This window comes from Gorilla gorilla, chromosome 1 (assembly GCF_029281585.2).
Source record: "Gorilla gorilla gorilla isolate KB3781 chromosome 1, NHGRI_mGorGor1-v2.1_pri, whole genome shotgun sequence".
Taxonomy (NCBI): Eukaryota; Metazoa; Chordata; class Mammalia; order Primates; family Hominidae; genus Gorilla; species Gorilla gorilla.
Window position 1 is genome coordinate 168,488,627 of NC_073224.2, and position 26,525 is coordinate 168,515,151.

At 34.9% G+C, this 26,525-nt stretch overlaps 1 protein-coding gene and 1 long non-coding RNA gene across 3 annotated transcripts in view; one reads left to right on the forward strand and one right to left on the reverse strand.

Annotated features, from left to right (window-relative positions):
* Positions 1-26,525, forward strand: part of NEGR1 (neuronal growth regulator 1) — an 874,525-nt gene that overhangs the window by 788,665 nt on the left and 59,335 nt on the right. The window lies entirely within an intron of this gene.
* The window catches only part of LOC109024774 (uncharacterized), a 417,600-nt gene that overhangs the window by 9,485 nt on the left and 381,590 nt on the right, over positions 1-26,525 (reverse strand). Inside the window, exons 6-8 of one of the 2 annotated variants that reach the window (XR_010130710.1) lie at positions 23,829-26,208; positions 4,706-4,756; positions 3,023-3,138 (exon numbers count right to left, since the gene is read on the reverse strand). This is a non-coding gene — a long non-coding RNA (uncharacterized lncRNA). Of the gene's footprint in view, positions 1-3,022; positions 3,139-4,705; positions 4,757-18,538; positions 26,209-26,525 lie in introns of those variants that run through there. The other variant, XR_008668512.2, reaches the window with a different exon arrangement.

Genomic DNA, 26,525 nt, shown 5'->3' on the forward strand with positions numbered 1-26,525 from the left:
GCTTCATTTTCTCTTTTTTAGAGTAGGAAAAAATACTCTATCAATCAGTGTTTTTGTGTGGGAAACAACAGAAACCGTCACGAATAACTTACACAAAACGGGATTTATTAGAAAACTATCCTAGGAGTTACAACATCAATAAGAGCCTGGTGAAGCAGCCTAAGAATGGGCAGGGAACAAGGAAACACCGGAGGGCCACGAATTAGAAAACTGGAATCTCAGCATGAAACTGTTTGGGCCACTGCTATTACCTTGGTTGTTTTAATAAATAACTTCCAATCTACCTGGGAGATTTAAAACCTCATGAAAGAGCTCCCAATTCGCTGAATATATGCCATTATTCCTGCTCCCTAAGTTGCCTGAGACAGAGAAAGGGAATATTTGCCTCATTTGGCTTACATGGTAGAATCTGTTTATCTTTAATCCGTCCACCAAGACTACATACAATGAGGAAGAAGTAATTCTCCAACAGGAAAAACAGGCTATGTTTATGAGCATATGTCATTTGATCTTCACAAGAACCCTATAAGGTATTTGAATCTCAGAGAACAGACTTAAAAGGTCAAATAACTGTCCAAAGTCACACAGATAGTAAGTAAAATAGTGGAGCCACTTTTCAAGTCTAGGTCGATCTGTTTCCAAACTGTGTAGTATTTTCAATTATACCACACCATCATCTTTGTGAGAAGAAAAACCTCTAATTTTATTACATCTTGAATTGTATAATACTTCTGCTTGCATTAGTAGTTGCAGGAAGCAGACAGTCCAAGATAAGGATCTCAGATGGGCTATCTGAACAGTGTTTGAAGTCAGGGAAGTCAGGGTGCATCTGTTCATAATATAATAGAAGAAGGGATATAGGTAGTTCATGCTACATGGTGACAAGGATATTTGGATAATATAGCTAAAAATTGGATGAAGAATCTGATTCTGTGAGTTACTGAATGACAATGTGGGTAGAAAGTTATTGCACTGTTTGGAAAAGAACTCTGGGAAATGGAATGATAACTTTGAAGACCATTCAAAAATATTCAGTACCTCAAACCCTGATTTCAGAATCTCAAACTTGAAACAGTTCAGTTGGGAGTCAAATTGCAGAAACTGCTCTGGTCTCATAAGCAGAAAGTGACTTTTTACAAGGCATTAGAGTTGACAAAATTGTTTTGGAAAGGGCTGTGATAACAGGCTCTATCTAGGCTAACCAGAATTAGCTCCCAGAACACTGTATCCTTTCTCATCAAGGAAACTACTACTTTGGCCAATATAAAGAAGCTGGATAATTTAGGAAGTCCATCACAAAACTGTTGCCTCTGGAAAAAAACCTGCTTTAGACTGTTGAGATCAGCAAGCAGTAACCAGCACTGTGAACTCGAGAGCCATACCCATACCTGTAAGATTCACATGAGCAAAAGGGACCCACACACCACTGCCTCCTTCCCTGTTAAACAAATCTTGAGCATATACATCTGATGTGTGGAACATAAATCACCTCTGGAAATCTAATTCCAATGGAGTCTGGGAATGTCATTTTTTAGCTTTCCAGCCTCTACAGCACAAGAAAAAACATCAGAAGGTTGTTGGAAAAGCTATCAAGTAAGCTAGTTTATTCCATCTACCTCATGATCAACATGTTTTTAGAAAATGTGTATTTCAAAGAGGAAGAATATAGGATTAATTGTTGCAAATATATTATATTGTAAAGAAAATTAATAAGCCAATAAACTTCATAAATTTAAAGGAAAAGTGCATTTTGCATACAAAAGAAAAGATTTACTCCTTTTTACTAAAAAAAATCTAATGAATGCTAGGGTTTGTATGCTTCATAACAAACTACTCATAAGCAAAATTTCTGAGCAAATCTTCATCATTCACAGCTCAGTAATATTTACTCTTCAGCTAGCACATTATTTTCATTTTGAACCATCCTGAGCAGACTTCATATTAGTCAATTTGGCTAATGTTACAAAAATGGAGACAAATAGTGTGGAACCGAGTGTGCAAACTCAAAGAGGCTTGAAAGACCTGGATTATGAGCAAGTAAATGACTCGTGGAATTTAGAATAACAATGTGTAAAAGGCATGAAACTCTGGGGCCAAAATAATCAGAGGGGCTACAACTTTAAAGGGTTCAGAGAACAAAGTACACATCAGGAAAGAGCTCTGGAGTGATTATAGATATTATACTAAAATCATCTGCCTGGGAGACAGCTGTGAGGGAAAGAGGAAAGAATGTAGCCGCTCAATAGTTGGAGAAAAAGGTGCATCTTCAGATGTTATTATGACATTAGACAAAGTGTTAGTGTGTAGGATTATTTCAGCAAGAACTCCTGATTCTGCTCTGCTGGGCTGTCATGTTGATTACTAGGGATTACATCCTAAAAATGTGATGTGGTCTTATAAAAAAAAAGAAGACTGGATATATCTTTTTCTCATTTTTAAGCGACTTAAGTGGTGCAAAAAATCTTCTATGTATTGTGTCTCTTTCTCTCGGTTTCTTATGTCTCTATATGGAATAGAATTGCTCAAGATGCTTGCAACTGCTATATCGGCCTGCTGTTTCAGACAATCAAGTAAACACAGTTCTCTGCTTGATCAGTGTCTCCAGGGTGTAGTATGGAACACTGTGAGAGGAACAAGTAACTGAAGATTTTAGAGACTGTATGAATTTTAAAAATAATAAGAAAAATAGCCTTGTTAGGTATTACTTACAGTATTAGTATTATTATTAATATCATTTATTGACTTGTTATTCTTGCCAGGAACCATGCTAAGTACTTTACATAAATTAACATCTTTGCTTTTATCTCTAGCTCTTTCCTGGCTTGCATTTAGGAACATAAAATGGCTGATGTATCTGTTTAGGACTCCTGTAACAGACCCTTAGACAAATATTACATTAAGAATCAACTTTCTAACAGTAGAAGCTAAACTAGCAATAAGAGGATAAAAAGGGTAAGATCTACTTTGTGTTTCAAAGATGATATTTGAACCTAATTGTCACCTTGTTTGAGAATGTGCTTACAATAAGTGAACCATCAGCTAGGTTATTAGGAAAGCTGTCCCTCCTGGTCCTTTCATATTCTTCCCAAGTCTAAAGAGACGGGTTGAGTTTTGCCCTCTTCTTTCACCATGAAAGCTCTGTGGTGAAAAAAAAAAAGAAAATATTTGCAAAAGACATCAGAGGAAGGAATGTTACCCAAAACATGTAAAGAACTCTTAAAACCCAACAATAAAAACACAATCTGATTTTTTTAAATGGGCCTAAGAATTTAACAAACATCTCACCAGAAAAAATATACAGATGTCAAATAATCACGTGAAAAGATGTTCCACATCATATGTCATCAGGGAAATTCAACTTAAAGCAACAGTGAGATACCACTACACACTTACTAGAATGGCCGAAATCTAGAACACTGACAACACCAAATGCTGAAGAGAATGTGAAGCAACAGGAACTCTTATTCATTCCTGGAACTCTTATTCATTCCTGGTAGACATGCAAAATTGTACAGCCACTTTGGAAGACAGTTTGGCAATTTCTTGTAAAACTAAACATATGATCCAGAAATTTGCACTCCTTGATATTTACCTTAAGGAGTTGAAAAATTATGTCTGCACAAAATTCTTCACACATATGTTTATAGTAGCTTTATTCATAATTGCAAAAACTTGGAAGCAACCAAGATGTCTTTCAGTAGGTGAATGAATAAATAAACTAAGGCATATAAAGACAGTGGAATATTATTCAGCACTAAAAAGAAATATGCTATAAAGCCATGGAAAGACATACAGGATGGTTAATTGCACATTATTAAGTGAAAGAAGACAGTCTGAAAAGGCTACCTACTATGTAATTCCTACTATATGTCATTCTAGAAAAGGCAAAACTATGGAGACAGTAAAAAGGTCAGTGTTTGCCAAGGGTTGGGGAAAGGGAGAGATGAATAGGCAGAGCACAGAGAATTTGGGGACAATGAAAATACTCTGGATGAGACTATAATGCTAGAAACTTATCATTAAGCACTTGTCCAAACCCAGATAGTGTGCAATACCAAGAGCGAACCCTAATATAAACTGGAGACTCTGGGAGATAATAATGTGTCAGTGCAGATTCATCAGTTGTAACAAATGTACCACTCTGGTGGGGATGTTGATAATCGGGGGATTCTATGCATAGGGGATAAGGGGGTATATGGGAAGTTCTATGTCTTTCATTCAATTTTTGTTGCAAATCTAAAGCTTTTCTAAAAAGTAAAGTCTATTTTTGAAAAGTTAAAACAATCCAACAAAGTTTTATGATAAAAAAAAAAAATAAGGCCAAAGGAGAGGAGCACAAGAAATGGGGTGAATTTGCCTTTCCTCCTTTCTTTACCTCCTCACACACACAATTATCTAAACTAAACAAAGACTAAATTTATGAAGGTCAATCATCTCATGGGAATACCCTCAAGCTTGGGGACAATTATTTATTTAGTAACTTTTGTGTCTGCTGTTAGAAAACACTCTGTAGATGCTTTTATTAGCCAAAAAAAACCTCAAATTATCATCTTCAAATATTAGAGGTTTATTATATTCTATTCAGTTTCTCATGAAAGTTGTAGATAGAGTTTTGTATAAGGAAAAATTTGAACCAAATCAGTGTAGTATCACAAGGAGCTCTTAGTGAGTTGGAAGTACTTTCTTGTATTTGCATTTTACTCACTGTGATTTTGCAGGTATCACCCACCTTCTGTGGGCCTCAGTTTCTTCATCCCTGTAAAGAAGGAGTTAGACTGGAAGACTTACATTTATATGATCTTATACGCATTTGCTCAGCCACAAAAGCATGGAAGATTATTAATACTATTGGATAGAGGCTGATAATACATTTTTAAAAGGAAAACCTACATTGTAAATTCAGCAATAAATTATTGTCTTAGAACTTTTCAGTTGCACACACTTTCTGGTAATATTCATTAAATTAAAGGCTATTTGTAAGTTTCCCATATCTTGATTTATTCTTGTCTGAGATTGTTTTCTAAGGGGATAATCTCATTTATGATATTGGCTTTTTAAAGATGTAAAAGCATTATACAGAAAGATAAACTCGTACTGCCAACTAAATGCAAATGATCACTATTTTGAAGGAACACTTTCAAGGCTTTGTTTTATATAGATGCATATGGAGATTCTTATATATTTAAGGGTTACAGGCAATAACAATAAATAAAATTAGTTGACCCTGGAGATGAAAAAAAAAAAAAGTCTTGCATGAAGGTGAATAATATTCCAATCATACCAGAGGTTAACATCCAGCTGGTATTTTATTCATGTGCCTGAATGTAGTCACTTTTAGAGTGTTCAAAATCACCATGAAAATTGGTGTAGAGAAAGCCTATTTGAAAAGCTGTAATAGAATGAAAAGCTGATATTTGCAAACTAGTTTTCAATCAAGGCCTAAAATCCATAGTAGATTAAGTAAAATAAGTAGAATATGGTAATAGTTGATGAGTTTACCTAAAAAACCCATATGGTTTTCAAATTTATACTCCTCAAGGGCATACCAGTTATTTTCCAGAGAATACAGAAAATAATCTATACATTTTTCACTCTTTGCTTCTAAGGAATAGGAATCTAGGTGAAAAAATATCCTCAGTGAAAATGACATTTTAAAAACCTTTTTAGATACTGCTATTATAGAAATTACTGTTAAATGCTAGGCATTTTCATTTATTTTATGTGTTTTGAAGCCAAAAGCCAGAAAGTCTTAGCTACTTAAAATCAACTACTGACAGTTGCCTTTTAACAGAGATGGAACACACCTGACATCACTGCTGCAATGCTGCCTTTCATAATTATGGGGCTCTTTCTTTCTCTCTGAGCCTGAACATGACGTTAGACTCTCATTAGGGCACACCTGGCAGCCACTACCAGTGGATAAGAGTTGGCATTGAAGATAAAACCTATGAGCCACATATGACTTAAAAGTTTGATACCTTTGTATGGATAGATCTACATACACATACATGCACATGTACATACACACACAAATGCCTCATTGGAGTGCAGTTCAGTCATTGTAGCTTAACCTGTAATACTCACACCATCATCTCTATTATGAATTATTCCATTATTTCCTAAATGGGCCCCATGTTACTGTGCTTGCCCTCATACACTCTATTCCTAACTTTTAAAATATAACTTATGTCATTCCTTTCCTCAGAGCTCTCCAGATGTTCCCCCTTTCACTTAGAGTAAAACAGTCTACAAAACCCTACACGGTCTCATACCGTCATATTTCTGCCTTCATTTTCTAGTTCTCTTTCTGTTTGCCACTCTTCTTCAATCAAACTGGGCTTTGTGCTATTCCTAGAAAATGCAATGCCTGGTGGACTCTGTCTTGTTGCCTTAAATATACTGGCTGTTTCCCTGTCTGCAACATAACTTCCTCCAAATATCCACATGGCCTCTCACTGACTTCTCCAAGTCTTTGCAAAGATGTCCCCAATGGGTGTGCCCTATCCTGACTATCCGCTTTCCAGCTGCATCCCACCTACCACTCTTAATTTCCCATCCCTGATTAATGATTAATTCATTTCTCTATCTCACTTATACAGAATAATTATTGTATTTTAATTATCTTTGCCCTCCTCAACTAAAATGTAAATTTCATTGTTAGTGCTTCATCCATGACTTTGTCCCCAGCACCTAATACAGGCAGTATATAGTTAGCTGTCAATTATTTGCTGAATTAATGCACATTTGATGCTAATGAATTAATAACACTTAGGCCCAGAGGAACTAAGGTACATATGTGACTCAGGCATTGAGATAAACCTAATAAAAATAACTTCTATTTGCCTTATGCGGTTTGAAGACTTGCTATTTTGCAGCTTTTAAAAGTAATAAATATCAAAACATTGTTATTTCATAATTAACAATGTCAAAATCCTCTAATGACATGAATTCTTATGGAAAATTAAATAAATGAGAATTAAAAATGGAAAAGCAGAGCATAAAAAGTATCTTAGTCATATCATTTGATGCTGGGGTTTGTTTAAAATGGTGATTGCTTTCTTGACAAGTGTATGTATATTTTTTAATCAGAAAAGATTTTGTGAGCCGGGTAAACATAATTTCTTCACTCTTTTCCACCACCTAACAGTTTGTTCTACTTTGTTTAGAAAGATTATTTGTGGCAGGTGCTTTTTTTGCCTGCTATGTTAAAAAAATTCTATACGTGCTAGATGTTTCTTATCAACTCAGCCCAAAATACCTTTTTGTCACTATTTCCAAAGCTAGTTCTTTAATATTAATATAGTTCTGCTTTGGCAACAACAAAGATGAATAGCTATTGGTGGTGTGGGTTTTGTTTCTGTCTTTGACTATTTAGTGTAGAGAGGTATCAGTATGAGGAGTTAACAGTGCTTTAAAAAATAAGCAGGGGTTTAATCTTCATTGCTCTTGTTTCAGTGTTTCATCAATATCAAAAGACCTAGTGCTGGTAATGAGATGGTACATTACTCCCAAAGCTCAGTGGTTTGTGATTTGCTGTAGAAATTGGGCTCCTGGTCTTTAGAATTAGGCTAGTTTCCAAAAACTAAAGTACAGAGAAAGTGAGAAAAATAAAGCTCAGAGGATAAAAAAGAGAGAAACAAAGGAAAATTAATACATTTTAAACCAAAGGCATGAATGTAACTTTAGCCTAAAAAGTGACTAAAAAGCATTTCTGCACCAGGCAAACAATAGAAATAAAGGAAGTAAATAACTAAACTAAAAGTTCATATTTTAAAAATAGCACCTCAAAAAATGCTCAAAGTAATAAAATGAGAGAGAGACTAAGAAAATCAGTGCCAAAGATTCTATATCATCTGTTAACAAAAATATTTACAAAGTGGTTGTGTTTTGAAAGAACATACAATGAATATGCAATACTTACTAAAATCTTAATTGGTGGAAAAATCTAGACTATTCGTATAAAAATCATGCTCCAAAGAACACCAATTGGCTCAAGAATTTTGTTTTATTTTAATATTCAATAGGTATGGTTCAGTGTTACCATTGTTGCCATTTTAAAGGGGAAAATATGAGGAAGCAAAGAGATTCACATGTATATATACTCAATATATGTGGACAAAGCCAACAGAAGGGTGGCAGTACTCTAAACAATTTAGATCTTGAAAAATCATTGTGTAGAGAGAATGGTTATGGTAGAGAGAAAAGATCACAGTTTTTAAAAGTGTTTGTCTATAGAAGCTAAACCTATCAGTTTTTTTTTTCAGTTCCTTCAAATAGGTGAGCACCAATTGAGCACCCACTATGCCAAGTTGTGGGGAGCTTCTGGAGGAAGGCAGGAAAGGATAGCATGGAAAGGCCTGGGCCTAAGCTTTCCAAAATGCTTTTCCCACTGACCAGCTATGTGACCTCAAGCAACAGATACATCCATTTCCTTGCCTGGTAAAGGCTTAATAATGGAGTTATGAAATGAAATCATTATATGAAATAAGCATGCAAAACATTTATAAAGATGCTTATCTTTTAATAAGCATTAGCTATTATATAAAATAAAGGAACTAACATTTAATAGAATCAGACTACAATTTGGATGTGAAAAGTGCAGATCAGACTCAGTACCCAATCTTTACTAGTTATATAATTTTTAGGTGAGTTATTTCACCTCTCTGAGCCCCTGTTTTATTAATTATATACTAGGAATAAGTATTCCTATTTTTCAGGGTTCTTTGACAGAATTAAAGATTAGGTATGTAAGGTATTAAGCATAATTCTTAGTGTGGCCAAGATTTGTAAAATAAGTTATTATTGTAAATATCTCTTGTTTCTCAAAGGGCACAATTCCACTTTTCTGTCAGTGGATTCTGAGTCAGCATAGTGGTATAGATAGAAGTAAGGTCTCTGACAACAGACATCATGTGTTTTAATATTAATACTACAACTTCATTCATTAACTCAGTAAATATGAATTGCTTATCCACTGTATGCCATCACTGTTCCAAACTTGGAGTACAAAGATTCATGCCCTCATGGAGCTCCCTTTCTAGCAGAAGGGGACAAACAATAAACACAATAAACAAATCATAGAGAATCTTGGAAGATTATAAATGCTATCTAAGGAAGAGAGATAGAGAAAAGGAGAAAGAGGAAAGGAGGAAGGGTAGTGGACAGAACAAAGTAAGAGGGTTGGGACTTGCAATTTTCCTTATTAGTTACTTATTACCCTAAAACCTTAAGCAAGCTCCTTAACATCCATGGCCTTAGTTTCTTTGTCTCCAAAATTGGGAAAATAATATTGCCAAATTCACAGGATTGTTTTGAGGCTTTAATGAATTTCTCCAAGTAAAGAACATACAACAATGTCTGGCACATAGTAAACATTCAGTAGATATTGGCTATTATTATTACTATTGTTATCAGGAGTTAGAGAAATATGGCCACTGTAATTACATGGGTTGGTTGAAATGTAATTTATCAACTTCATTGTTTTCAGGCTATACTAATTATCCAATTTCCACTGCTTCAAAAGCCTTAAAATATTTACAAGTGAGCCCTCCCATGAAAATTTCATAACCAAGTAAAATTTATATGAATCACATAAAAGAAGTGCAAGTACTTAAAGCATGCTAAACAATTGTGTAGTTGTGATTTATTTACAGGCAAGCAATCACGGAACTACTAAGAAACTTTAATAGGCAACAACACCACAGTAGATAACAAAATCGATAACAATATTAATTGCATATTGGCAGGGAAAAAAAGATTCCCTACAAACCAGAAGCTCTGATTTTCTCATGAATGAGAGAATACAAATAGTTTAAAGTAGATCTAATACCTATAAATAAAGATTTTATGCAAGAGATGTTTAAGCCATAACTCGATTAGACTGGGATTGGTGCGAAAACAGTTTCCCAGAAGCAAAGTTTTCTCCCTTAAGCGTATATTTACCTTAATTGCCCATCACAATGTAGGATTGGGTGTCAGAAGGACCTAATAGAAATGAATAAATAACACCTAGATTCCTATTAAATATTTAGCCTGTCTGGAAGAGAAAACAAGCAAGTGGGACATACTTTTGTAATGACTTTTTTCTACTGATTGATTCTACTGGATAGTGAATTTATTTGGATTATATCCAACCAGCTAAAATGGGATGCTGGTTTTCTGATTTGTTTTTTCAGTCCCCTGTCAGGGTATTGCTGTAGTGCATAAGTGAGTAAGAGAGATGCAGCAGGTGAAGCAAGGAATAGACAAGAATAAGTCAGTAGGAAACGAATCCAGGCCGCCAAAAAAGCACAATGAAAAACATTAGTGCTGCGTCGACTGATGAGCACAGCTAATCAGCCCTTGGGATAAGTTAAGATTTGTAAATTCATAAAGACTGGTGAGGTTCTTTATGCTATTTCTATAATGGTAAAGTGAAATGTTCATTTCTGCCTATTTCATATGAAAAAAACATTTTATTAATAAAGTAACTTATACTTATGTTGCACATTGTATAAATTTTAAGCAGTGGTTTGTGAGACTGTAATAACTATACATTTAAGTGTCAGATGAAATCTTAAAATGGCCTAAGAAAAGGAATGTATTGTCTGTGTAACTGCATAGACCAGAGGCACTGGATTCAGGTGAGGTTTGATCTAACTGCTCATACAGTGTCACTCTATGTGTCACTGAAACATTTTTTTTTTTCCCTATCTATCGTCCATGGTATCAGCTTCATCTCAGCCACCACTACTAACACACCAAAACTCTAATTCTGTCTCCACAGTAGCAAAATAATAACCCAGTTACAGGCCTCCCATTCTGGCACAGTACCATTGGGGGAAAGCAAGAGGGGAAGAGTATTGCTTCTAGATTCTCCTACAGATATTGTGGGACTTGCTTTCATTCTGTGACCTAAATGTAGTTCATTAACTATTTACTATGTCCAGAGGAATAGGATATGCTGATGTGTTAAGTCAGGCAGGGGACCATTCCTACCCAAACTAAGAACAGAAGAGTGCAGTGTCCAAATAAAAATATCAAGAGGTTGTGGGCAACGGAGAAAGAGACGGCCACTAAGAAGGCCAAAGGAAAGAAAAATCCTTTTCAAGGTCTTAACCTATCAACTACAAAAAATGTTGTTTTGTATGATAGTGGAGAGTGTCAGTGTATTCACAAATAATTATTGTGACTGTGAACTGCTTCTCATGAGGCTGGAAAAGCGGGTCTGTGCCAGACCATAAAATGCCTTAAATTTCATGCCAAGGATCTGAAGTCTTGCACTTGCTATTGGGGATTTTGAAGGATTTTAATCAAGAGAATACTATGTTTAGCATTTACCTATTTTAGAACAGTCCTAGCATTTTTATTCGATACACACGTGTACACAGACACACCAGTAACTGTGTCTTTTAATAGCAAAGTCAATGGTATGAGGGAGTGTCATTTCCTACAGAGCAAAGTAGAATGGGACAAAAGAGAAAGACATATATTCATCTTGGGAAAAAGATATACATTCATCTATGAAAAAACAATTAAACAGAGACAATCTTTGGTTTATTGGGAAAGAAAACATTGATAAAGTAATACAAGAAAAGTACAAGGTCACAGCATTTTTTTATTCCTCATTCCCTCAGGCTTCCTACAGGTTTTAAGCTTTACGTATATTTTTTTAAAAAATCCAAGAGTGAAGTATTGTTGTCTGACTATTAAGATATCTGCTCAGTCTCTTTGTAAGTAATTTGATCTTTGTAAGATCAAAGGCCAAAATGTACACAGAAAACAACTATAATGAAGCAGCAATAATCTACTAAGTGAACATAAGGCCTCAAACAAAAGGGCCACGGAGTTTCAAGCAAGAGATTTACCTTCTACAAACCCACTCTTTCTTTAAAGCACCCCACTGCCCATCTAACATCAACCACAGCTAACTAAACTAAAGCAACTGGACACTTATTCTCATCAATTCAGCACACATAACTAAGTACAAGGTGAAAGAGGAAGTCCCAGCAAAGCAGAGAAGGTAGCAGGCAGCCATGCTGCAGGCATAAACAGTACTAATGGAAGGCAAGAATCATGGACTCAGGAGGAGGTGAGAGTCAAGAAATGTTAACTTGCCTTCAGCACCCTAGCAGTCTCATGGGAGACAATTAATGCAATGTCACCAAAAGCAAACGTCAGCCTTTGACCAGTCCCTGTGAAAGGTGAAAAAATAGCTTTTCATACGTAGTTATCAAAAAAAAACCCTGCTGAACAAAAGCATCTGCCAAAGTTTCTGCCATAAAGGTGGATTTCCAGTGACAGTCAACAAAATTTCTGGTAAAACACATATAAAAGTAGTCTTTGAAATATCTGCCAGTTACCTTGTATTACCAATATTAAGCAAGGTTGCCTTTTTAAAAACACTTTAAACTGCACTGGTTAAGCAATTTTTAAATATGTGGAATATTCATCAAAATACTTGATTAGAATTAAAATTGATTTGTTGACAATATTCTTCTCCATGTACATATTAAGTGTATAATCAACAATACTTTTCCTTTGTAGAAAAGCTATGGTAAGAAATATAAACTTATAATTGCATGCCTTAATATTTTTATTTTACCTGGTATAACTTTGGATGTTCCCAAAACCATCTTCAGTTTTGGCAATTTGCTAGAAGGACTCACAGAAATTGAAATCTGTTGTACTCCTGGTTATGCTTTATTGCAGCTAAACAGTAAACATTAAAATCAGCCAAAAGAAGATGGGCAGAGTCCAGGAAAGTTGCAAACATGGAGCTTCCATTGTCTACATAGTGGTCCCAGTATTAATATATAACATGTAGTCCCAGTATTAATATGTAACAACATTCTGGGAGTATTGCCAGATGAGGGAAGCTCTCCTGAACCTGTGTCCACAGCCTTTATTGAGGCTCCATCATGTAGACACAGTTGGTCACCTAAATGGCTGATCTGTTTTCAGACCCTCAGGAGGTCCAGCTGATACCCTGTGACTTGAAGCCCACAGCCTAAATCACATGGTTGTTGTGGCTTAAAGCTCCTACCCCACACGTTACTATCTGGCTGGCCTAAGGCCCCCAGGCAAACAAAGATTATCTTATTAAGCATCACCCTCCAGGACTTCAAGATTACCTCCCAGAAGCCAAGGTCAAAGGCCAGACCTCTCTTTGGAAAAGGTTACATTATTTACACACCAGATAATATGTGAATAGTCATATATTGCTTATTTTATTGATTTTAATTTTTGTTGTCAAAAATGACAGTTGAAGGTAGAAAGGAAAGATGCAAGTCAAGAAATAATTCTACAATCTTTTAAAGCTTCAGTGGGGTCTTCAACTTCTTTCTTTCCTGCTGTTTAGTTATAATATGATCAGATAACTCATATTTGCTTTAGATAAACCAGGTTGATATCAGGAAAGTTTGATGAGATTAATTTTATTTTAAAAAAATGACACATATTAAGAGTATTTAAGTGTTCTTTAAAGAAAAATGTAGAAGGAAGAAAAAACCCACATCAGAAAACCATCTTACCACAATCTCTAGGCAGAATTCTCAAAAGATAAATCAAGTTTATAAACTCCAAACACATGTTACTATGATAGGAGTCTAAGTTAAGTTTTGTGTATCAAGCCTAAATGCTTTATACAAGTGAACATCAATGAAATAAATAATTACTGAAGATATTATAGTCTCTATAAAAAAAGAGAATAAAATGTAGCATTAAATTATTAGAATGTAAATTAAATAAGTTAGATAATAAATTTTTGCCAGAGAGAAAGAAGGAATATAAGCTGTTAACTGACCTAAATTTTAAGCTGAGATTAGTTCCTTAATCCAATAAAGAATAATGTTTTTTCCTAACGACCTTCTTAGGAATGTTTTATTCTTCTGGCTTAAGCAAGTATGTGTGAAATCTCTCATCCTACTTCTAAATCTTTTAAATGAACAGTGTACTCAGATATGCTAAAATTGTGGCTATGGCTTTTGTTGTTGTTTTAACTTCTATAATTTTGACCAAAAGTTTAAATGGGAAAATATTATTAATAACGTTTATTGCACACACGAAAAAAATTACAGTTACATATTGTTAGCATACAAATATATCAAGTATGTTTTATTGTCACAAAAATCTCAGATTAACATAACTAATTCTTTATATTTCCTTCTTATTTGGAAGAGATATCTTTTGTGACATAAACTTTGAATATTTTGCAAATATCCTTTTAACTTATTTGAAGAAGTACCTATTATTCAATGAGGTTTAAATCACATTTTTCAAATACTCAATAGCCATATATGGAAAATAATATACTTTTATTTTTTAAAAAGCATAGTATTCAATTATTCAGAGAAGCCCATGAATAATATAGTAAAATGCATATCTGCACCAATCAGGCTTAATGAATGTTAATGTTTGCTGTTATTTGCTTCCAGTCTCTTTTTCTAGTAGAGTTGAAGTCCCCATTATCCTAGTCTCCTACACCCTCCCATCCTGAATTTAGGTTGCATTTTTTCTAACCATGTTTATATGTACCCATAAAGAATATGTATTTTAAGATAGATGCTGTGTTTTTAAATTTTACATGTTCTTTTCTGTTTATTTCTTACCTGACCCGTGTTGAATTCCTAACTTTTTATTTCAAATATTTTCTCTGTTAATGTGGAAGCTATAGATTTCATATTTCTGTTCTTTTAGTGGTTTCTCTTACATTTGAGCATGCAATGTTAACTACAAATATTTCTAACAAAGTTTAAATAAGTATATTCAGTAACCTCTTCCCAAGCAAGATGGAAAACCTAGTATGGTTTATTTATTCTGTTTTTTTTTTTTTTTTTTTGAGATAGAGTCTCGCTCCACCACCCAGGCTTGAGTGCAATGGTACAATTTGGCTCACTGCAACCTCTGCCTACCATGTTCAAGCAATTTTCCTGCCTCAGCCTCCCAAGTAGCTGGGATTATAGGCACCTGCCACCATGCCTGGCTAATTTGTGTGTGTGTGTGTGTGTGTGTGTGTGTGTGTGTGTGTGTGTGTATTGTTAGTAGAGATGGGGTTTTGCCATGTTGGCCAGGCTCATCTCGAACTCCTGACCTCAAATGATCCACCCACCTTGACCTCCGAAAAGTGCTGGGATTACAGGCGTGAGCCACCCCTCCTGGCCCTGAACAATTTCTTCTCTCATTGTCACACATAGACACAGTCTTCCTCATGCTGTTTTAAATTTTTATTTTGCCATTTTAATCACACACACACAAACACACACACACACACACATATTTTCCTGTTTTCTTTATTTATTCCATGGTTAATTAACTTTATGAAAATAAACCACTTTCTGTGTTCTCCATTGTTTCTTTCACCTTCTCTCTGGGTTAACTTTTCTTTCTGTTAATAAATACTTTTAGTTTCTTTCAGTGCAAGTCTGTGGGTGACAAACTTTCTTACCCTAGGTATGCCTGGAAATTTGTCCAGGATTTTTGAATGATAGTTGTGTTAACCCAATGGGTTGAACGGTCAAAGAGCACTTCTGCACATTATAGATCTTACCCAGTTCCAAACTTTATTAATGATTCAAAAGGTACAGGCAAGCAGCAGGCAAAGGCAAGACATCTATTTCCAGCAGGAACTAAAGACCAAATGCAGCTTCCAAAAATTTTTTTTCTTACTTTGGGATGTGTTTTCATTTCTGATACACAGAATAGTATTAAGCAATATATGCACACTAGTCACAAAGGAAGCCATTAGGAATTTGGAGCTCTTTTGTTTTATACTCTTATAATTACAGGGATAGGGGAATATTTTGATGACTACCACCCACTGCTCCCCATTCTCCAAAAAGCCATGACCCGTACATCCATAAGGTCCAGGTTCATTGAAAATAAGAAATCTAGTTACAACAAATATATCCTACAAAATATATGTTCTCCATAAAGACTCCCTATCTGTAGTAAATACTATTTTTATACTGCATAGAGACCTGTTGAAAGTCTTCGGCATGGTTATAAGGAAATACACCGAGGGTCATTCATTTTCCCTGGATGGCCTCCATAAAAAAGATCGAGTTGCAGGTATAGTGTTAACTCTTTTACTCCCAGTTGTTTTATGATATGTAGAATTCTGGGTTGACAGGTTCATTGGTTGATTTTTCCCTCAGTACTTTGAAGCTATAATTTCATTATCTTCTGACATCCACTAGTTGCTAATGAGAAATTTGCTGTCATTCTAATTGTTCTTCCCTTTTAGGTAATCCATGCCCTATTTCTGTTAGCTTTTAAGATCTTCTTCTTATACTTCTTTGCAAGTTCATTACAATGTTATAAAATATGTAAGTATTCAATTTCATTTATTCTGACTGGTATTGAATGTGCACTTTCGATCTTAGTACTTATATGTTTAATTCTGGGAAAGTCTCAACTGTTATCTTATCAGGTATTACTTTCCTGTTATTCCGTTTTCTTCTGGTGAAATTTCTTTTAGACAAGTGCTAAAGCCTTTAAAACTACCCTCTGTTTTTCTTAACTACACATATATTCAGATACATACATTTTTAAAATGATTTTATCACTTTCCCTCTGAATTTCTCTCATGGTTCACTTTTTTCTGTCCCATTGTTTCATAGTTAACTTTATCCCATCTTTAATCTTTTAATTTTTCAGTGTTAGAACATCCAATTATTGTATATTTACAGTTTTATATAATATTTTATATGTATACTTTTAATTTTATTTCTGCCTATTTATGTTTTATAATTTCTTTTTACTTTATTGAATGGAAGTCTAAGTGATACCTGGGTCTGAATTCTCACTGAGAGAATATAAACATACTCTCTTCTCATGTATCAGAATGGAGCAAAAGTAGATTTTGTTTCCCACCACCTGTCTATCATACAGTGTAAGGAAAGGTTTCTGATGCATCACCTTTTCTAAACAAATGGAGACCAAGGGAACTTCCATAGATCAGTCAGCTGGTTCTAGTGCCTGGAAAGATAATGGAGCAGTAAATAAATCAAGTTGCTTCCAATTTTCAAGTCCCTAAAATATCTTGGAGTACTAAGAAAAAATCAATATGTCTTTATGAGACACAAGTCCCAGTAGCCCAATTGAATTTCATCTTTCACACCAAAATCATGATCCTGGAGGGTGGAGAATCAAAAAGTTCATATGTCGAGATTTCAGTAAGGCTGTATTTAGGCAGGCCTATCAATAAATAGTGGAAGAAAGGTACAAGTGAAAACTCAAGTTTGTAAATATCTCCAAATTAGGAAAAAATGATAGCCAGTCAGACAATTTTGTAGTAGACATATTTCTATTTCAATCAATACCGTTCCATTATGTTAGCCAATATCCCTTCCATCTCTTACTATTTCTATCACTGCCTGTACAGACTCAATGATAGATCTTAAAGTAAAAAGACTCAAAGAGATCGTAGAGATCATCCAATCTCAAATGTTTAGTTGTATATTTCCCATAAATGTTGGTTCTAGTGAAAACTAAACTGAAAGGGGATTTCAGTATGAGAGAACAACATGTGATCAGAAGACTTTTGATGACTGCAGAGATTAGAAGTTTGCCCAGAAAGTCTGGAACACAGGGGAGGTAAAAGGGAAGAATAGAGAATAAGATAAGAAAGACAGCTGGGTTCAGCCTCTGGAAGGTCAGGAATGCCAGACTGAGAAGGAATACCGGGATGTTGTTCTGTTGGGAAGAAGAGACTGTGGAATACTGGCTCCTCAAACGTCACTGACACAATCTGTTGATCAAGACAGTGCTGAGTTTGTGGCTTTTCTGGGTAACACAGGAGACTGCCTTAACTGATTTGGTATTGTTTTGGGCAGGGAAGTTAAGGTCAGATTTTATTGAGCACCTAACATTTGATTAAAAGTATGTCTTTTTGTTGTTGTTGTTGTTATTTTGTTTTGTTTTAGACACAGTCTCACTCTGTCGCCCAGGCTGGAGTCCTGTGGCTCACTGCATCTTCTGCTTCCTGGGTTCAAACGATTCTCTGGCCTCAGCCTCCTGAGTAACTGGGACTACAGGCACGTGTTACCACACCTGGCTGATTTTTGTATTTTTAGTAGGGATGGGGTTTCACCATGTCGGCCAGGCTAGTTTTGAACTCCCAACCTCAGGTGATCTGGCCGCCAAGGCCTCTCAAAGTGCTGGGATTACAGGCGTGAGCCAAGGTGCGTCTTTAAATGCAGGACTTAGTTAGAATTAGTTAAGAATCACAATATAATAATTTAAGATTGGTGAACATAGCAAGAGAATATTTTGAGGATTTCGAGATGAGGAGTTCAAAAACTCTTAGGACATAAACCATTGATGTTTTATTGAAGAGCTGATGTGTTCCTGTAATGAACAATACATTTAATTTATTTATTGTGCAAGAGTCTTCTTACGTTAATAAAGATAATGGAATAGTAATATCACATTAATATAGCTAGTAAGCTGTGTAGGAATTGATTCTTGAGCAGGAATATAACTTGATGAGAATTGTGTTTTATAAAGATTTTCCCAGCATTTATGAATGGAATAAAAAGACACCTGATAGACAGAAAACAGCATTAGCTGGGAAGTTGTTAGCAATAGCAATTAGTAAATGTGCCTGAATATATTAAACAAAATGAGGAGAGAAGCAAAAGGGAAATCAAAGAAAAATAAACAGCTGGGTGGGTTGGTAGTGGTAGCATGAGGGAAAGTTAAAGTATATCAGTTAGAAAGAAATTCAGGATGTTGAATTTTAAATCTGAATGACTATAGCTGGTTCTTCTAACAGAAGCAGATCCTTCTCGCATCTTGTATGACATTTGCACCTTTTGTTACACGTTGTTTGAACACTGCCTGTGTTAGTTCAATGCTTCTTAACCCTGGCTGCAAAATAGAATGCAAAAATACCAAGGCCTGGCCCTACTACAGAACAGTTGAACCTGCACATAAAATTGACAAGGATCAGGCAGTAAAAGCACTCATCTCTCAAAAACTCTCTCTGTAGCAGTAGTCATATGAAGTCTGAACATACATTGAAGAGATATATCCGTAAGTTACATTCTCTCTAAAAACAGGTATATAATTCATAAATATCATTAAAGAAGGAGGATGCTAAATTTTCATTGTTTATATTAGTGTTTTATGAAAACTCTTTTAGGAATGTCCTAGCCTAATAGCGTTTCATGTCATTCACATAAAAGATCAACATCGAGAGGCATATTATCAATTACCACTCCTTAAGCTACAAAGTACCTAAAACACATACAAAGGGTTGCATTTTGTGAAGTCAGTATCTGTAATAAACATGCAAAAAATAAATAACTTCGATAGTAGGAAAAAAAAAGATAGGGTCTGGGCCTCAGAATGCTTCGAAAGCTGCCCAGGTGATGCTGATGCATTCTGAGTATATAGACCCTACAGAAGAACACTAACATCTAATGTTTGGCCCTTGACTTCAAGAAACTTAGACCTTGGTTGGAAAAAAGATATGACCAATAAGGACCACAGTCCCTTTATTTCACACAAACATTTGATATGGCCAAGCCTTTCAGGACTATCTGAGAGTAGGAAGACTAAAAAGACTTTACTTTTCAGTTTAAAAATAAAATTACATGTGTCCATATTTTGTAATTTTGGTTAACATATCTGCTCTTTGTTGGGTTATATTAACAAAGGATAGTCACCACTATTTCAGTGTGGAAAAAGATCAACTCTACTTTTATACACAGTGATTACTGAATTAACTTAGCATGCTTGACTTGAGCCTCTCAGAGACATACTACCTTTTTAATAATTTGTGGACACAAAAATAAATGTATTTTAATATCTACATTTTCACCAGATATACCCTTCTTTAGAGAAAGATCTATGATCTCTGCTATTTCCTCAGCAATTCATAAGTTGTCCCTTTCACTCTGTCCCAAGCTACCTCTGATTGTATTAACCAGGCTGCAGACAAGGTCTCAGCTGGGTCTGAGATGATATAAGTGCTTCTGATGAAAGGGCTTTTTCCCCAAGATAATCCTAATTCAGCTTATTGCTTTTCATTTGCAGCCTCCTATTTTCCTGTAGATACTAAATTCAACTGGAAGATTTTCTTTTCTCAAAAAGTTAAACATCTGTTAATGAAAAATGACCAGAAGTAAAGTACTTATTAGAATTTAATTAAAGAGCAAATTATGTTTTTTAATAGTTTACAATGTGATCCTGCTTACTAAAAGTGGTGCGCTCTATTTTACAAATTTCAATTTTATCCCTGTGCAACAACCAAATTATCTTAATGGGTGTCCAAGTGACAAATTAGATGAATGCCTTCCCTCTGAGTAATTTTCTGATAAAGACACATCGTTTAGTTGCAAGATGACAAACTATGTGTTCAAAGTGACAAATCATTTAATTAAAATTTACAAGCGGTTAAATACTGTTTGACCCAAATGGAGGCTGTTATCATGAATCAATTTCAAAGGAGGAACAAGCGTTTCAGAAAAATCAATCCCAAATAACTATAGCACTTTGAACATATTGTACAACCTCTTTACGATGTTTTTGAACACCTCTTCAGGTTAGCGGCAGTTTTTACCTGGTTCAAACAGAATTTCAATCTAGTTGAAAAGAATTTGAGAGTTTTACTTAGTACTTAAACTCTATTCAGTTTCATGAATATTTAATATCACGTTCAATGTTCAAGCAAAATGCTCTTCTATCTTAAGAGAAAATAGCTAAAATTTTGATGAGTTATGGCTTTTTATTGCATATACAGGCCAATGGAAATTGCAATCATCTTTCATGAAAAGGCTGGGTAGTTTTTATTGTTTGAGAATAAGAGTGGCCATTGCATTTACTTACTAATACAGTAAATGTAAAACTGCTTAAGTAACATGCTTTATTATTTATGCTGCCAACCACATAATGTGAGGGTAGTTTCATAAAAAACATAAATTAGAGAAATTTCACATGCCAGCAGGCTGTAGATCTGTTTTATGGCTCTGACTTAGCAGGTGCCCTTCTATTTTAGTTGTGCCCTGTAATGAAGTACATATTTAAGCAGTATTGAAATTCAGATAAAAATATGATGTGTATGAGGAAAGTCAGTTGCTTTCCCCAGTGATGCTGTACTTTACAAGCTCCATCATTAGTAATTAATGACTTGGGATTCTTTTCATCAATTCAACTCAGCTTTTTGCTCATCTAATTCCATGCCAAGGTTGATAAGGTCTAAAAATATATATTTGCGTGATTTCAGCAGTGGTACTTTTACTGGTGGATTCATCAGATATGCAAGACTCACCGATGAATAAGAAAATTCATTAATAGTTAGAGTTAGACACAGCTCACAGCACTACTGACTAAACTAACAAACTAAATCAAAAGGACCAATGAAACATCAAAATAATCATCTAAATATATATACCATTTCTTTCCCCAAAGACATTAAATTTGGTTTAAGGAAAAGGCAAATGGTACTGTTGGATCATTTTAAGTTGTTAATATTATATTTGTATAATATTATTTTGAATAATTTGAATCTACTTTTATCTGCCTCTATTTTATTGTCTTGTCTTTGGAAAATAAAGTAAGTTTTCCACCTTTAGCTATGGTAAAAGATGTAATAATTAAGCATGATGAAAAGCACAGGATTTTTCACTAGAATGTAATAACAATTTATTATTTACAATGTGCTCTATGACTCCATTTAAAATATACAAAGCCAATGAAGTTTGATTTATGAGGATGATTTTCAATGGTTACCACCAAATACTTAGAATTTAAATGTGCTATATATAAGTCAAGAGCTCATTTGCGACGCCAGATATCAATTGGGCAAATAGCTATGATTTTGACAAGCAATTTGCTTCAAATAGAAGAATATTTTATAAAAGGTCAAAAGTATAAAATGTTTCATCCTCAGTTGAAATTAATGGTTCAGCTAATGTCTATGCTGCTGTTTACAGTATTCTGAAAGACATACAACCTCTAATTATCAATAGTCATAAATAATTGTCAAAAATGCAAATGAGAAAAATTCTATCAAATTAAAATAATTAGTTCACTAGTTAAAATTTCCTCTCATATTAAAAACCTCTTTTTAAAAAAGTATGACACTGAAAAATGAAGGAATCCTTTAGTATATTGTTACTAAAGCATTATTGAAATTTGACTTTGAAATACAAGCAAAAATGATAGATAACATGTATAATGCAGATTACATAATTTCTGGGGATTCATTTTTTCTTTGTTTTTCATTTGCTTGCAATGACATCTACTTTAGCAAATGAATAGACTTCAGGCACATTTCTCTCACATCTTCAAGACTTCCAACACAGCCTTGGGATTCATTCACATAATTCTAGTTCTAAATTTAACTTACTGACTAACCTCACAAAATAATCCAACCTTCAGCTTTGAGCCAAAATGCATGACTTCTGAGAAAACATAGGCCAATTTTGTTTTATTTTTCATTCATTTAACTTTATAATGTATGCGAATATGTTTTCAACATTGCTACATAAATGTTGACAATGGACAGAGGCTAAATCTTCTGGCCGTGACATAAACAAAAATCCATTAAAATTATGAGAAAGCTTTCCAGATCTGTGTAAGAACCGGCTTAAGGTTAGCCCACAATTTATACTACAGAGTTGACAGTCTTGTGTGAAATGCTGTCTGAATCTTTAGACCACTCTGCAGAGCTGGATTTAAGCTCTGCTCTCATCCAGTTTTATTAAACAAGATCAACAGTTCAAATTATGGTCCGTGGACCCCTGTGGGTTTCCACCCATGCTGCATCTCCAAGACTTATCTGCAACCCTTTTTCAAAACCCTTGCTTACTCTCCTCCATGTACACCAGCCTCCTTACTGCCTTGGTTATAAGCCAAACATCCTCCACCTCAGTGCTTCACACTCTCTCTGCTTGCAGCATTCTTTATCCAAATACCACATGACTCTTTTCCTCATTTTTGTCAATCATGACTTCTCAATGAGGCCTACTCTGACCAGGCATGTATATAGGCTGCACTTCCCAGTACTCTCGATCACCATTCCCCAGCTCTATTGTTTTCATAGTGCATATCATATTCTAACATGCCACATATTTTAATTATTTATTATACCCGTGGTTTATAAACTATCTCCTCCCACTAGCACATACATTTCAAGAGGTCAGGGATTTGGGAGTGTTTTGTTAAGTAAATGCATGTCCAGGGCCTCCAGCAAGGAGGACCTACAGAAAGTAAATATTTACCGAATGAATGAATGAAAGATACTAAACACATCCTTCAAGTCCTGGATATTGATTATACCTAGGAATATAGCAATTTTAGAATATTGCTACAACACTATTACTTCTTTTACTAAGGGCTATCATTTGGTGCCTATATAATGTGTGCCAGGCACCATAAACTCTCTCACACAAATCATCATATTTCTGTTCAGTGCCTGTGTTACTTGTGTATTATTATCACCATTTTGCAGGTGAGGGGGCTGCTATTCAAATAATTTAAGTGGTCACACATCTAGGAAATGGAGGAATCAGAAATAGAGCATGGGTCTGTCAATCTCCAAAAAGTTTACTATTAACCATTAGAGAATACATAAAATGCGCATCTCTAACATTAATTTGGTAAAAACTGGTCATAATCATTTTTCCCAATATCCTTTATATATACACTCTAATCCAAGGACTTATTATTTGTCATATGAACTAAGATAATAATTTTCTAACTGATATTTCTCCTTTTTTCTACTCTAATCCATTCATCTTCCTAAAGTACAGCTACAATCATGCCATTAGTATGATCAGAGTCCTTCAATGCATCCCCATTTTGTGCATATTCTATTTATTATATAATTTCAGTTTACTCACCAAGTGATGCAGCTTTCTCTCTCCAAACACCACTCCAGTAAGAAAGCTAGACTTTAACGTACTAGTAATAACAGGAGTGAAAAAGGTCTATTATACTAAGTCGAGTCCTGCATCCAACTTAATGGGTTCACGGAGACCCAAGTTTTTAAAAGGTCGTAGCCCTAGGATCACCATTTTTTCAAAAGATTGTTATTCTTTTTCTCCAAATCAACATGTGTGTGCATTGTTAAAATGAATTACAGAAGACTAGGGGTAGATACAGTATCCGATTATAACTATTTCCACAGTGACAAGGACAAAGAACAAGTTGTCTGCACATTGCAACACTACTCAGATACTGAAATAATTAAGGAGATAACTTAGAATCAAGTTAGCAGCCACTCAGAAAAAACTGCAAGCTCCATCAAGGCAGAGACTGTCATATTCACTGCTATATCTTCAGCATCTAGTGTAGTGGCTGGCACAGAGTAAAACTCAATAAATACTTGACTCTGCTGTTTTTATCTCTGTTGTTCTCACTGAAACTCAATTTTTTAATTGTTGTTTTCCATTCTGTATAGTATAATTCTATTAACACTGCAGAAGGTGCAGGAATTTGAAATATCTAATGAAATAAATGGTATAAATTCTGAAAAGTCTGAAATGGCATCCAAGCATCCTCAGAATGATCCTAGACTTCCAGATGAAATCCAGTGAAGGATTTCAATGCTATTCTCTACCTGGAATCTTTAATACGTTTCTGAAGATAACTGATGTAGATTTTCTTAAGAAGGAATGAACAGCCAAACTCTACGCTTGCATAACTGTGTACCACTGCCTTTGTTACTTCAACTAATTAAGGTTTCAGTTTGTTATTATATTCGACTCCACTGTGTAGACTTCCTTCAACACCAAGACGCTGCAGTTCACAGTGTGAATTGCTCTGTCTAGTCAAGAACATACACAGGGGTGAGGCAGCATGTTATATTTAATTATGGAAAGCATATTTTCCCAGATGAGTTGGCTCACAGGTCCTCCTCATTTTCTGTGTTTTATGGTGGGGAAACCTCTTTAATTGATATACATGTAGGTTTTGTATGGCCAAATTTTGCGACAGAACTGCATTCTTGGGAGGATAGGATAATCTGTAATAAAAACTCAATCTTTCATTTTCCATTTTTTAACAGGTATTTTTAAATTATTACTTTAGCTTTTTTGGCAAAATTAAAACAAAATGGAATGGTATTCATGTGGATAAAGCTATAATTAGATATTGTTTGTTGCTTCTCTTTATCTTTCTCATAACTCTGTCATTTGATGGATGTTCTCTAGTTATCTTTACTTTCAGTTCACTTTACTTTCTCTTTTAAACTTACCATGGTACTAATGACAACTAAAAGCCATTGCAGTCTTTCCTAATCCAACAGATTTGCTGTATTCTCTTATTCCTTGTGAGGAATATTTAAAATCAGAGTTTACTCATGCCTAGCAACATGTGGCACTTTTGCATCCCTGACTTGATGATACAACACTGAGTCAACTTTGACTTCAGATACTTTTTTTTCCCCCTTTCCTTAATGAAGAGGCTAGACAGCAAGCTGTTGACAGAAGACTAAAACTTGATTTTAATCTTATTAACTACACGGAGCCTTTGCAGATGTCACTAAATCCAACTGGGATATTAAAGTAACAGCAGCATCCCAGGAAAGAGATGAGTCTAACTCCAACCTTTTCCATGAAGAAATGCCCCAGTTCTGAGAAATCAATTTGTCTCTGGATTCCTGACGATACAATTCATCTGGCATAAGCTCCATTTATTTATTTATTTTAGTATCATTTGGGGTCCTTTCTCTCTAATTAGATTGTAAATTCCTAGAAGTTTAAGACAAGAGTCTAGCACAGAGCTTTGTACAAAATATGTAGCTGCATCATTTTGTCCCCATGTAGACTTGCTTTGTTTTTGAACTATGAATTTGCTTTCAATATCTCACAATAAGAAATGCATAAGACAGTGTCCTAGGAAACTTGTTCACTACAGCCTAAGAAACAAATTGGCAGCCCAGTTTTAGCAACTATTTAAAATTGACTATGACCTTCTATACTTATCAGGATGGGCACTAATAGTGCAGTAACAGAATTTTCAGGTTTGCATTTCTTGCTCACATTACATCAGGGTTGCACAAGGCACTGCTTCTTGTTTCCTTACCCCTAGACTCAGGAACCTCTACACATTTATCTTGTCAGTAGGTGCCACAGTAGGAGAAAGAGAACTTGGAGAATCATAAACTTCTCAAAGGTATCTGTTCAAACGTGACACGAAAAAATTGTTCGTTCCCATTCCATTAGACAAAGTGAGTCATTTGACCTTGCAAAACTTCAACAGAGCAATTCTGTCATGTGCCTGGAAGACGAACAAGAATGTAGTTATCTCCCTAATGAACAAAACAGTACTCTATTTAAAAATGTTCCACCCCTTCCCTGCATTTCCCAGTCTCCTTTTTACTGAATAATTTTGCCCAATAGCTTTTGTCACCCTTTTACATAAAATGTATATAATTTACTTAAGTATTATGTTTACTGCTCTCTCGCATCCAACCTGTGCTGTAATTTACATGAAAACAGACATTTGTCTCTTCTTTGTTCAACCAACCCAAACTACCCCAGTGCCTAGAGGAGTGCCATGTACGTAAGTAGCATTCTATAAGTATTTGCTGAGTA